Source organism: Chiloscyllium punctatum, chromosome 44 (assembly GCF_047496795.1).
Source record: "Chiloscyllium punctatum isolate Juve2018m chromosome 44, sChiPun1.3, whole genome shotgun sequence".
Taxonomy (NCBI): Eukaryota; Metazoa; Chordata; class Chondrichthyes; order Orectolobiformes; family Hemiscylliidae; genus Chiloscyllium; species Chiloscyllium punctatum.
In genome coordinates this window covers 17,306,653-17,320,918 of record NC_092782.1, presented here as the reverse complement: position 1 = coordinate 17,320,918, position 14,266 = coordinate 17,306,653, and the positions used below count along the sequence as shown (strand labels likewise).

The following is a 14,266-nucleotide window of genomic DNA, read 5'->3' as shown; positions in this document are numbered from 1 at the left end:
TTCATTTCTTCTCACTCCCAACTCTCTGAAGGACTGCAGTGAGAGACAAGGTATATTTTGAACCTGAAGTTCTCTATGGGACAAAGACTGCCCAATGGCAAAACGGACAACATATAACGCTCTCATCTCAGCTTAATTGCAGAATTACTCACAACTGGGCAGGATAGTGATCAGACATGGGGTTATTGAGAGTTCACTGTCTCCACTCTCATCCCATTCCTCTTCTAGAAATATAAAAATATAGGAACAGGAGTTGTCTGTTCATCTCACCAAGCCTGCCCCACCATTCAATATGATTGGGGCTGATCGAACACTTGCTCCTCATGTCACTATAGACCTGTAGGCCATTGGTACCCAGAAATTTATCAAACTGTACCTCAAACATACTCAAAGACTGAACTTCCACACCCTCTGTGGTAGAGAGTTCCAAAGGTTTGCAACACTCTGTTTAAAAGAAAATCTCCCCATCTCAGACTTAAGTAGCATCCCTCCTTGTTACAAATTGTGTATCCTGGTTCTAAATTTGCCTTCCAGGGGAAACATCTTACCTATATTAATCTTAGCTATCCCTTTAACTGGTTTCAATGAGATCATGATTTATTAAAACCATAGCTCAATCTTGATTCTTGAAAAGGAATAGGATCATTATATATTAATGATTTGGATGAGGGAACCGGGGGCATTCTAACGAAGTTTGCCGATGATACGAAGTTAGGTGGACAGGCAGGTAGTACTGAGGAAGTGGGGAGGCTACAGAAGGATCTAGACAGGTTGGGAGAGTGGTCCAGGAAATGGCTGATGGAATTTAATGTGAGCAAGTGCGAGGTCTTGCACTTTGGCAAAAAGAATAAAAGCATGGACTACTTTCTAAATGGTGAGAAAATTAATAAAGCCAAAGCACAAAGGGATCTGGGAGTGCTAGTCGAGGATTCTCTAAAGGTAAACATGCAGGTTGAGTCTGTGATTAAGAAAGCGAATGCAATGTTGTCTCTTATCTCAAGAGGGTTGGAATATAAAAGCAGAGATGTACTACTAAGACTTTATAAAGCTCTGGTTAGGCCCCATTTGGAGTACTGTGTCCAGTTTTGGTCCCCACACCTCAGGAAGGACATACTGGCACTGGAACGTGTCCAGCGGAGATTCACACGGATGATCCCTGGAATGACAGGTCTAGCATATGAGGAATGGCTGAGGATACTGGGATTGTATTCGTTGGAGTTTAGAAGATTAAGGGGAGACTTAATAGAGACGTACAAAATAATACATGGCTTGGAAAAGGTGGATGCTAGGAAATTGTTTCAGTTAGACGAGGAGACTAGGACCCGTGGACACAGCCTTAGAATTAGAGGGGGTCATTTCAGAACACAAATGCGGAGACATTTCTTCAGCCAGAGAGTGGTGGGCCTGTGGAATTCATTGCCACGGAGTGCAGTGGAAGCCGGGACGCTAAATGTCTTCAAGGCCGAGATTGATAGATTCTTGTTGTCTAGAGGAATTAAGGGCTACGAGGAGAACGCTGGTAAGTGGAGCTGAAATGCGCATCAGCCATGATTGAATGGCGGAGTGGACTTGATGGGCCGAATGGCCTTACTTCCACTCCTATGTCTTATGGTCTTATGGTCTTATTACTAGCAGAGAAACAATTTCCCAGGCTGAAGGCTAAAGGCAGGAGAGTGAAACTCATTGAGCTGTTTTTGTAGAGAGGTGGTGTGAGGGTTATGGGCTGAATAGCCTCCACTCTATGTGATAACCATTCTAGAATGTTATCATTTGATGCCGATCCAACCTCTTGGGAGGGTAGAAGATATGGATCAGGAAGCAATACATCAAAAGAAGGTTGATTTTGATTCCAATTACAAAGCTCAATGTTGAGCAACCTTACAAGATTACAGAAGATAAGAACAGTTTAAATACTGAATATTGAGGTCTCAATTGTATTATTTCCTTCTTGCCATTTAGTGCACATTAACATGACGTGCAAACATTTGCAGAAACATGAAAAAAACAAAAACAAAGTGCTGGAAGCACTAACCGGCCAGACAACATGTGTGAAGAGAGAAATGGAGCTAACACATCACGACAATGATGTTTCATCAGAACTGGGAAAAAGCAGAGATGGTTTTATATACACTGGGATTCATACAAGCGCAGGGTTGGGGTGGTGGTGCTGGTGGTTTTGGGGATGACGGTGGGGGGTGCAACAGGAAAAGACAAGGGGACAAATTAAATACCAAATGTGATGATTAGGAGAAGCAGATAGTCCTAGAATAAGAGAAGAAATAAGAGGTAGGTTTAGAGGAATCGTAAAGGGTCAGCACCATATGAACATATGGATTAGGAACTGGAGAGGGCTCTTTGGCTCTTCCAGTTTACATCTATTCAAATAAATCAGGGCTGATCCGATTGTGGCTTCAACTCAAGATTTCTGCCCACCACTTAATACCATTGACTGTCTTATTTCTCAATACTCTATCCCATTGACTGTCTTGATACTCAGTATTCCATCCCGTTTACAGTCTTGTTACTCAATGCTCTATCTCATTGACTGCCTTGTTACTCAATACTCTATCCCATTGACTGCCTTGTTACTCAATACTCTATCTCCCTGACTGCCTTGTTACTCAATATTCTATCCCATTGACTGCCTTGTTAGTCAGTATTCTATCTCCCTGACTGCCTTGTTACTAATTCTTTACCTTATTGACTGCCTTCTTACTCAAGACCCTGCCTTAAAAATATTCAATAGTTCTGCATCCACCATCTCTGGGATGTGTGTTCTAAGGTCTCTCAATTCTTGGAGAGAGAAAAGCCTTCCATCCTAATTGGGAGACCTTTTTTTTATACTGAGCTCCCTATTTCTCGACTCTCCCGCAAGGGGAACATCCATTTACTATCTACCCTGGCAACTGCTCTCAGGAAAGTTCAGAGTTGTGTGTTCTACCAACTGAGCAAGCTAGTGCTCCAAGATCAGGTGTGTGAAAAATACCTCACTCAGTGTCAAGCCTGGAAGGCAACAGCAGGGTGACCACGGGCGTTCTCCCTAGTAACCTGGATGTTCTATAAAGTAATGGTTCTGAAAGAGTTAATATTAAATTTGCATTAGTTTCTGATGGAGAATGCCTTTGGATGGAGAATTGGACAGTCTAACCTGAGGTCTCAATGGAAATAGCTGTGTCATCTTTGGCTCCTGATACTCTTAAGTAATTATATAACAGTAACTGGTACTTTATTGCTATCATTAAATAAATTGCCTCTTGTTAAGTGATACACGGTGCCTTTTTTATTAATGCTCATCAGTGTTGTATCTGCTACCATGAATAATTAAAGACAAAAAAAACTGCAATTGCTGGAATCCAAAGTAGACATGCTGGAGGCTGGAAGAACACAGCAAGCCAGGCAGCATCAGGAGGTGGAGAAGTCAACGCTTTGGGTGTAACCCTTCTTCAGGACTTGGGTGATGCAGATAAGGGGGGGGGGGGGGGGACAGCGGGTAAGGTGGGGTTGGGGGAGACAGGTAGAGGGATTCATCCCTCCCATTGACCAACCAGGTTCTACCCTCTGCCTGTCTCCACCTATACCCCCCAGCACCACACTCCCCCCTCCAACATTCCCCTTGTATCTGCAACTCCTCTTACACCCACCCCCAGCCCTGAAGGAAGGTTACAGCTGAACATCAACTTCTCCACCTTCTAATGCTATCTGGCTTGCTGTGTTCTTCCAACCTCCTGCTTGTCTACCTTGAATAATTAGACATGTCCATTGGCTTGGTGTAGAGTGGAGTTTTAGTGGCAGCTGGTGACTCCAACGAGAAGCTGTCAATGCTGGGAAATAAGCGCATCATGACCCTAGCCAATATTGATTGCTTGTCAAAATCACGTAAACAAACGACCTGGTCATTTATCATGTTATGGAATCTTGCTGTGTACAGTTTGGCATTGTGTTTTCTGCAATGGAACCACTGCTTAACCCTTTTACAGTGTGTTGCTAGCTGCAAGGAACTTTGGGATAACCTAAGGTTGTAAAAAAAATTAGATTCAGCTTCTAGAATGCTATCTGATGCTCACAAGTATCTCAAACCTTTTGAGTGCAGTTGAATTTCTAGGTCAGTGTTTCCATGGTGAAGTGATGGACCAAGAATGTCTTTCTTTGAATAATACCATAAGGAATTTATACACTTCCCAGCAAGGGTAGAAACAGTCATGTAATGACATCTTGTCTGAGGGATAAGATTTCCTGCAATGCTGCACAGCAGTGTTAACTGCTTGAGCCTTTGTGTGGAAGTGAAAACAGAGTACTTCAGAGGTGATACCGCTCCCAAGGAGCCACAGCCTGACCATCTATTGGCTGTATGTCTGTGCAATGTTGGTTCAGGAGGGTAATTCACTGACATCCAACCACTTAAAGGCAGCCAGAGGGAGGTCTAGGGAGTGCATGTGAAGCGACTAGATCGAAGGGTTGCCTGATGTGGGCCTTGAATCCTTGGGGAGAAAGTTAACAATTGGATCATAGCCATAGAGTCATACAGCATGGAAAAGAAAAGCTCTCTTCTACGCAGGTGATTTTTTTCAAAAACCGAGCTTTTTATTTCTAGGTGCCCCCCCAAAAGGTCTGTTAACAGAACTCAGTTTGAAAAAAAATATGCCTTTTGTTAATTTTTTAAGGGTTAGTTGTGATTTTGAGTATAAAAGAACTAAAAATGAATCAAAACAAAAACTTATACTACTGAAATATAATAACTGTCAGAAATCTTGAAGTAAATCTAGAAATAAGCCTGAATCTTAGGAACAGCTCAAGATCTCAGTCCACCATTTTGGAATCGAACTGACACACTGGAACTTTTTGTCTAGGAAATCCCTCAGATCATCTTTCACTCGCTACACTGTGACAGACACACCTAATGAGAGCAGCTCAGAGAAATTTTCCTAGCTTTATGTCTGCGACTGGGGGATCCTCAGTTCCTTTCAAGAATATTTAAGAGTTTTATGTGTACATCTGACCATGAACCACCTCCATGTTGCACACCATTCTATGTTTAACCATGCCTTCTTCAATTGCTATAAAGAGAGGGGAAAGATATAAAAGAGACCTAAGGGGCAACATTTTCATGCAGAGGTTGGTACGTAAATGGAATGAGCTGCCAGAGGAAGTGGTGGAGGCTGGTACAATTGCAACATTTAAAAGGCATCTGGATGGGGGTACATGAATAGGAAGGGTTTGGAGGGATATGGGCCGGGTGCTGGTAGGTGAGACTAGATTGGGTTGGGTTATCTGGTCGGTATGGATGAGTTGGTCTGAAAGGTCTGTTTCCCTGCTGTACATCTCCATGACTCTATGCTGGGTCAAAATCCCTCACTCCCCATTCAACACAGTGGGAGACATTCAACACACACACTGCAATGCTTTGTGAAGAAAACTGAAGAAAACTACCCTCTGAAGGGGTAGCAATAAATGTTCAACTTGCTAATGACACTTACTAGGGATTTACAGATCACTCAGGGGATGGGGGTTGCTGTGGCAACACACCCTTTTATGTGCATGTGCAATCTGCAGCTCTGGACAGTGATGGTAGAGATGCCAACCTTCCTAAGGCTTTCCAGGAATGTTTTTCACTTTAACCACATGCCATTGGTGTGTATTGGAACTGAATTTACAAGTCAATACTCAAATGCTGGATAAGAATGTCATACACAGGAGCAGGAATTTGCTCCACATTTAATGAGATCATGACTAATCTGATAACCTCAACACTTTCCTGCCTTTTCCCCAGAATTCTTGATTCCATTATGATTAAGAGTGTTTCTATCTTAGTCTTGAATAAAGTTAATGATCTCAACAGCCCTCTGTGGTTAAGATTTCCAGCCATTCACAACCCTCTGAGAGGAGAAGTTCCTGTCCTAAATGGGAGACCCCTTATTCTAAGATTATGCTGTCTGGTCCTAGACTCTCCCACAAGGGAAATAACCTTTACACATCTACACTGACAAATCCATGAAGAATCTTTTACGTTTCAATAAGGTCTCCTCTCAATCTTCTAAATATCAATGAGTACAAGACTAATCTGCTCAACCCCTCCTCATAGGTCAGTTACTCTGTACCCAGTGTCAGCCTAATGGCCTTCCTTTAGGCTGGCTCCATTGCCAGTATATTTTTCCCAAGACAAGGACTGTTCACAGTATTCCAGCTGTGGTCTGACTTGTGCCTTGGATAGTTTTATAAAACCCTCCCTACTTTATACTCCAAACAAAGAAATGGCAGAAGAGTTGAATTGGTACTTTAGATCTGTCTTCACTGGGGAAGACACGAGCAATCTCCCAGATGTAATTGTGGCTGAAGGACCTGAACTGAAGGGAATTTATATTAGACAGGAAATGGTGTTGGAGAGACTGTTAGGTCTGAAGGCTGATAAGTCCCCGGAACCTGATGGTCTGCATCCCAGGGTACTGAAAAAGGTGGCTCTAGAAATCGTGGATGCATTGGTGATCATTTTCCAACGTTCTGTAGATTCAGGATCAGTTCCTGCAGATTGGATGATGGCTAATGTTGTCCCACTTTTTAAGAAAGGAGGGAGAGAGAAAACAGACAATTATAGATCAGTTAGTCTGACCTCAGTGGTGAGCAAAATGCTGGAGTGAATTATAATGGATGAAATTACAACACATCTGGATAGCAGTAACAGGGTAGGTCAGAGTCAGCAATAATTTATGAAGGGGAAATCATGCTTGACTAATCATCTGGAATTTTTTGAGGATGTAACTCTGAAGATGGATAAGGGAGATCCAGTGGATGTAGTATACCTGGACTTTCAAAAGCCTTTGATAAAGTCCCACATAGGAGATTAGTGAGCAAAATTAGGGCACATGGTATTAGGGGCAAAATACTGACATGAATTGAAAATTGGTTGGCTGACAGGAAACAAAGAGTAGTGATAAACGGCTCCCTTTCGGAATGGCAGGAGGTGACCAGTGGGGTACCGCAGGGATCAGTGCTGGGACTGCAGCTTTTTACAATGTACATTAATGATATAGATGAAGGTATTAAAAGTAATATTAGCAAATTTGCTGATGACACAAAGCTGGGTGGCAGGGTGAAATGTGAGGAGGATGTTAGGAGAATACAGGGTGACCTCGACAGGCTAGGTGAGTGGACGGATGTATGGTAGATGCAGTTTAATGTGGATAAATGTGTGGTTATCCACTTTGGTGGCAAGAACAGGAAGGCAGATTGCTACCTAAATGGAGTCAAGTTAGGTAAAGGGACAGTACAACGAGACCTAGGTGTTCTTGTACATCAGTCAATGAAAGCAAGCATGCAGGTACAGCAGGCAGTGAAGAAAGCTAATAGTATGCTGGCCTTTATAACAAGAGGAATTGAGTATAGAAGCAAAGAGGTCCTTCTGCAGCTGTACAGGGCCCTGGTGAGACGGCACCTGGAATATTGTGTGCAGTTCTGGTCTCTAAATTTGAGGAAAGACATTCTGGCTATTGAGGGAGTGCAGCGTAGGTTCATGAGGTCATTCCCCGGAATGGCAGGACTATCTTACTCTGAAAGATTGGAGCGACTGGGCTTGTATACCCTTGAGTTTAGAAGGCTGAGAGGGGATCTGATTGGGACATATAAGATTATTAAAGGATTGGACACTCTGGAGGCAGGAAGCATATTTCCGCTGATGGGTGAGTCCCGAACCAGAGGACACAGCTTAAAAATAAGGGGTAGTCCATTTAGAACAGAGTTGAGGAAAAACTTCTTCACCCAGAGAGTGGTGGGTGTATGGAATGCTCTGCTTCAGAAGGCTGTGGAGGCCAAGTCTCTGGATACTTTCAAGAAAGAATTGGATAGAACTCTCAAGGATAGTGGAATCAAGGGTTATGGGATAAGGCAGGAACAGGATACTGATTAAGGATGATCAGCCATGATCATAATGAATGGTGGTGCTGGCTCGAAGGGCAGAATGGCCTACTCCTGCACCTATTGTCTATTGTCTATTGTCTATTGAAATAAAGGACTTTGAGGTATACGGAGAGGCTATAGGGAGAGGTGAATAGCCAAGGTCTTTTCTACAGGGTAGGGAAGTTCAAGCTAGAAGGCATAGGTTTAAGGTGAGAGGGGAAAGATATAAAAGGGTCCTAAGATTAGATTAGATTACTTACAGTGTGGAAACAGGCCCTTCAGCCCAACAAGTCCACACCGCCCCGCCGAAGCATAACCCACCCATACCCCTACATCTACATCTACCCCTTACCTAACACTACGGGCAATTTAGCACAGCCGAATCACCTGACCTGCATATCTTTGTGACTGTGGGAGGAAACCGGAGCACCCGGAGAAAACCCACGCAAACACGGGGAGAATGTGCAAACTCCACACAGTCAGTTGCCTGAGGCGGGAATTGAACCCGGGTCTCTGGCGCTGTGAGGTAGCAGTGCTAACCACTGTGCCACCGTGCCACCCACTAAGTGGCAACTTTTTCACGCAGAAGATGGTGTGTGTATGGAATGAGCTGCCAGAGGAAGTGATGGAGGCTGGTACAATTATGATACTGAAAAGGTGTCTGGATGGGTATATGAACAGGAAAGGTTTAGAGGAATGTGGGCCAAATGCTGGCAAATGGGATTGAGATTAATTTAGGATATCTGATCGGCATGGACAAGTTGGAATGAACGGTTTGTTCCCATGCTGTACATCTCTATAACTCTATGACGAAGTTCCATTTGCCTTCCCTATTGCCCGCTACTCTTTTATGGTTCATGCTCAATGATTCCCAATTCTCTCTGTTTCATCACTTTCTGTTTGGCTGGTTACAAACACAACTTCCTTGGCCATTCAGTCCTGGATTAGGATTTGAACCCTAAACTTCTCATTGAGAACTATCCACTTCACCACAAGCATTCCCAATGATAGTCACAGGCAACGATAGTTTTCAAAACATGATGAACCTAAATGTTGGGAAATATGAGTTCATCTTCTCAGGATCTCAGCATACAAAGTCAGAATATTTTCTTGCTGTGTTGTGGAGCTGAAAAGGCTTCCATGTACATAGATTATTCAAAACTGTTCACAGACACAAAAGCAATTAATCTGACAAATAAAATATTGACCTTTATCAGGAGGGGATTGGAACGCATGCAGGTCAAAGCTGTTCTGTTTTCCTTGTTCAAGGTTTGGACAGACTCCATCTAGAGTTATTTGCATTACACCTCAGGAAGGATACACCAAATGGGTGCAAGGATGGTGCTGGGGGCTGGTTAAATGGTTAACTCGAGAGGATGGGTGCCATACAATTAGCCTCTATTATCTTGAATTCAAAACAATGAAGGGTGAAATCAAATCAGAATGATGAACAAATTGAATGGGAGAAATAGAGAGATACAATTTCCCCTTGTGGGAGAATGGCACAGGCAGGTATTTCTGTGGCCAGCAGTGGAAAATCAGAATGGTGTATTGCCTCCCTGATGCCAGGATCAAGCATGTCTCAGAGAGGGTGCAGAATGTTCTCAAAGTGGAGAGGGCCCAGCAGGAGGTCTTTGTACACACTGGAACCAACAACATAGGAAGGAAAAAGGATGAGATTCTGCAGGGAGAATATAGAGGTAAAAACAATGACTGCAGATGCTGGAAACCAGATATCTGGATTAGTGGTACTGGAAGAGCACAGCAGTTCAGGCAGCATCCGAAGAGTAGTAAAATTGACGTTTCGGGCCAAAGCCCTTCATCAGGAATAAAGGCAGTGAGCCTGAAGCATGGAGAGATAAGCTAGAGGAGGCTGGGGGTGGGGAGAAAGTAGCATAGAGTACAATGGGTGAGTGGGGGAGGGGATGAAGGTGATAGGTTGGGGGCGGGGGGAGGGTGGAGTGGATAGGTGGAAAAGAAGATAGGCAGGTAGGACAAGTCATGGGGACAGTGCTGAGCCGGAAGTTTGGAACTAGGGTGAGGTGGAGGAAGGGGAAATGAGGAAACTATTGAAGTCCGCATTGATGCTCTGGGGTTGAAGTGTTCTGAGGCTGAAGATGAGGCATTCTTCCTCCAGGCGTCTGGTGGTGAGGGAGTGGCGGTGAAGGAGGCCCAGGACCTCCATGTCCTCGGCAGAGTGGGAGGGGGAGTTGAAATGTTGGGCCACAGGGCGGTGTGGTTGATTGGTGTGGGTGTCCCGCAGATGTTCCCTAAAGCGCTCTGCTAGGAGGCGCCCAGTCTCCCCAATGTAGAGGAGACCACATCGGGCGCAACGGATACAATAAATGATATTAGTGGATGTGCTGGTAAAACTTTGATGGATGTGGAAGGCTCCTTTAGGGCCTTGGTTGGAAGTGAGGGAGGAGGTGTGGGCGCAGGATTTGCAGTTCCTGCGGTAGCAGGGGAAGGTGCCAGGATGGGAGGGTGAGTCGTATGGGGGTGTGGACCTGACCAGGTAGTCACGGAGGGAATGGTCTTTGCGGAAGGCGGAAAGAGGTGGGGAGGGAAATATATCCCTGGTGGTGGGGTCTTTTTGGAGGTGGCGGAAATGTCGGTGGATGATTTGGTTTATGCGAAGGATGGTAGGGTGGAAGGTGAGCACCAGGGGCGTTCTGTCCTTGTTACGGTTGGAGGGGTGGGGTCTGAGGGCGGAGGTGCGGGATGTGGACGAGATGCGTTGGAGGGCATCTTTAACCCCGTGGGAAGGGAAATTGCGGTCTCTAAAGAAGGAGGCCATCTGGTGTGTTCTATGGTGGAACTGGTCCTCCTGGGAGCAGATACGGCGGAGGCGGAGGAATTGGGAATACGGGATGGCATTTTTGCAAGAGGTAGGGTGGGAAGAGGTGTAATCTAGGTAGCTGTGGGAGTCAGTGGGTTTGTAAAAAATGTCAGTGTCAAGTTGGTCGTCATTAATGGAGATGGAGAGGTCCAGGAAGGGGAGGGAGGTGTCAGAAATTGTCCAGGTAAATTTAAGGTCAGGGTGGAATGTGTTGGTGAAGTTGATGAATTGCTCAACCTCCTCGCGGGAGCACGAGGTGGCGCCAATGCAGTCATCAATGTAGCGGAGGAAGAGGTGGGGAGTGGTGCCGGTGTAATTACGTCAGATCAACTGTTCTACGTAGCCAACAAAGAGACAGGCATAGCTGGGACCCATACGTGTGCCCATGGCTACCCCTTTGGTCTGGAGGAAGTGGGAGGATTCGAAGGAGAAATTGTTAAGGGTGAGAACCAGTTCAGCCAAACAAATGAGAGTGTCGGTGGAAGGGTACTGTTGGGGATGTCGGGAAAGGAAAAAAACGGAGGCTGGTCATGGCAGATGGAGGTGTAGAGGGATTGGATATCCATGGTGAAGATGAGGCATTGGGGGCCGGAGAAATGGAAGTCTTGGAGGAGGTGGAGGGCATGGGTGGTGTCTCGAGTGTATGTGGGGAGTTCCTGGACTAGCGGGGATAGGACAGTGTCGAGGTAGGTAGAGATGAGTTCAGTGTGGCAGGAGCATGCTGAGACAATGGGTTGGCCAGAGTGGTCAAAACGGGGTAAAAACAATGACTGCAGATGCTGGAAACCAGATTCTGGATTAGTGATGCTGGAAGAGCACAGCAGTTCAGGCAGCATCAAGTAGCTTTGAAATCAACGTTTCGGGCAAAAGCCCTTCATCAGGAATAAAGGCAGTGAGCCTGAAGCGTGGAGGGATAAGCTAGAGGAGGGTGGGGGTGGGGAGAAAGTAGCATAGAGTACAATGGATGAGTGGGGGAGGGGATGAAGGTGATAGGTCAAGGAGGAGAGGGTGGTGTGGATAGGTGGAAAAGAAGATAGGCAGGTAGGACAAGTCCAGACAAGTCATGGGGACAGTTACTGAGCTGGAAGTTTAGAACTAGGGTGAGGTGGGGGAAGGGGAAATGAGGAAACTGTTGAAGTCCACATTGATGCCCTGGGGTTGAAGTGTTCCGAGGCGGAAGATGAGGCGTTCTTCCTCCAGGCGTCTGGTGGTGAGGGAGCGGCGGTGAAGGAGGCCCAGGACCTCCATGTCCTCGGCAGAGTGGGAGGGGGAGTTGAAATGTTGGGCCACGGGGCGGTGTGGTTGATTGGTGCGGGTGTCCCGGTCAGGCTTGTGGATCTTGGGAAGGAGGTAGAACCGGGCAGTGCAGGGTTCCCGGACTATGAGTTTGGAAGCTGTGGGTGGAAGATTTCCTGAGGTGATGAGGTTCTGTATGGTCTGGGAGATGATGGTTTGGTGATGGGGGGGGGTGGGGTCATGAGTTAGGCAGAATTTAAAAAGGAGATCCTCAAGAGTAGTAATATCTGGATTACTCCCGGTGCTACGAGTCAGTGAGAGTAGGAATAAGAGGATAGAGGAGATGAATGCATGGCTGAGGAGCTGGAGCAGGGGAGAAGGGTTCACATTTTTGGATCATTTGAATGTCTTCTGGGGTAGAAGTGACCTGTACAAGAAGGACGGATTGCACCTAAATTGGAAGGGGATTAATATACAGCAGGGAGATTTGCTAGAGCTGCTGAGGATTTAAACTATTAAGGTAGAGGGGGTGGAACCCAGGGAGATAGTGAGGAAAGACATCAATCTGAGACTAGTACAGTTGGAAGAAGTGAGACTATCACTGTATTCTAACAGATGAAAGGCTTAACAGACAAACAATTATTCAATGTATAATTTCAGTTACAACACACTGCAAATTTTTGCTATGAATTCTGTTTTACGATCGAGCCCTCCACTATCACCTGATGAAGGAGCGTCGCTCCAAAAGCTGGTGTGCTTCCAATTAAACCTGTTGGACTATAACCTGGTGTTGTGTGATTTTTAACTCTGTCTATGAGTGAGTATGTATAGGCATGTGTGGGTGTATGTGTGTCTGTGTGTGTGTGCGTGTCTGTGTGTGTGTGTGTGTCTATGAGTGTGTGTATATGTATGTGTGGCTGTGTCAACGTGAGTATGTCTGTGGATGAGTGAATGTGTTTGTTTGTGTGAGTGTATGTCTGTGCGTGTGTCTGTATGGCTGTGTGTGTGTGGGTCTGTGTCTGTATATTTGTATGTGTGAGTGAGTGTGCGGCTGTGTGTATGTCTGTGTGCATGTGGGTCTGTGTCTGTGTATTTGTGTGTGTGAGTATGTGCGTGTCTGTGAGTCTGTGTTATTTGTGTGTCTGTGTGTACATGTATGTATGTATATCTGTGTGCATGTGGGTCTGTGTAATTGTATGCATGTGTATTTGTGTCTCTCAGCCTGTGTATATATGTGTGCATCTGTGTGTCTGGCTGTCTGTGTGTGTGTATCTGTGTGTGTGTGTGCATGTGTGTGTGTGGGGGGTGGTGAGATAGTGGCAGGAGAAGCGGAAAGAATGGGAGAAGACACTTTTTTTTAAAAAAAGAGACCTGACAAAATGTAGCAGCTAAACTCTTCCCCTTTGAGAAAACACTGAGCTTACTCTGAATACATCACATATGTTGACTGGTCTCGAGGGATTGAAACTGGTGGATGTGGACATGAAGTTTCCTCTTGTGGGAGAGTCTGCAACTGGAGTGGGCGGGTGTTACTCTTTCAAAATTGAGGTTCGCCCATTTGAGAGAGAAAGGGTGAAAACTTTTCTCACAGTGGGTTATGTGTCTCAGTCTTGAAAGGCAGAGGGGGAGAATATGCAAAGGGAGAGTGAAAGGTGGGGCCTGGAATATTCAGATCAGCCATGATTTCACTGACTAGCAGAGCTGGTCTGAGGGGCTGGTGAGCTGCTTCGGTTCCGAACGGTATGTCTGCACGTAACCCTGATAATAGTTGCTAGGAGGCAGTTTCTCTCTGCTACACTTTATTGCTACATTCAGGATCAAAGTTGAGGGCAGGAAAGAGCAGTTCATTCTGATCTTTGGAACTCTTTGTGAACAAGAAAGATTTTACATTTGTTCAGTTAGGACGACATCCTAATTATATGTTTGAATTATTTGTGCTTGCTGCTAACTTTGGCAATCCTTTGTGGTCAGATGATGTGTATTATATTGGAGTGGGCTCTGGTACCCAGTGTTAGTGTAGGCAATAGGATTTAAAAGCACTGAGCCTAGTCATACGGCAATTTGAGACTGTCTCAGCCACTGGGAACTTATAAATGATTAAATAAACACCCCTCCCACTAAAGCAAGCCAAACAAATCCTGGTTCTGATCTGACAATTGTGTTTAAAGGCCTCCTCGCCAACTTGCTGCTGGACAGACCAGGAGATCAAGGCTGTTAGTAAGGCAGCCGATTCGATAATGTTGGGTGAGTAGATTGTGCAGAGGTTAAACAGCTCTGTATCCAGGGGCAGAAGTGAGGGAGAGA

The 14,266-nt window shown here is 45.3% G+C and overlaps 1 protein-coding gene across 3 annotated transcripts in view; it reads left to right on the top strand.

Moving 5' to 3' along the window:
- The window catches only part of tmcc3 (transmembrane and coiled-coil domain family 3), a 129,262-nt gene that overhangs the window by 64,529 nt on the left and 50,467 nt on the right, over window positions 1–14,266 (top strand). Inside the window, exon 1 of one of the 3 annotated variants that reach the window (XM_072562365.1) lies at window positions 14,101–14,206. The exons of the other annotated variants lie outside the window; for them this stretch is intronic. The gene's annotated coding sequence lies outside the window, so the exon portion shown is untranslated. Of the gene's footprint in view, window positions 1–14,100; window positions 14,207–14,266 lie in introns of those variants that run through there. 3 annotated transcript variants of the gene reach the window in all.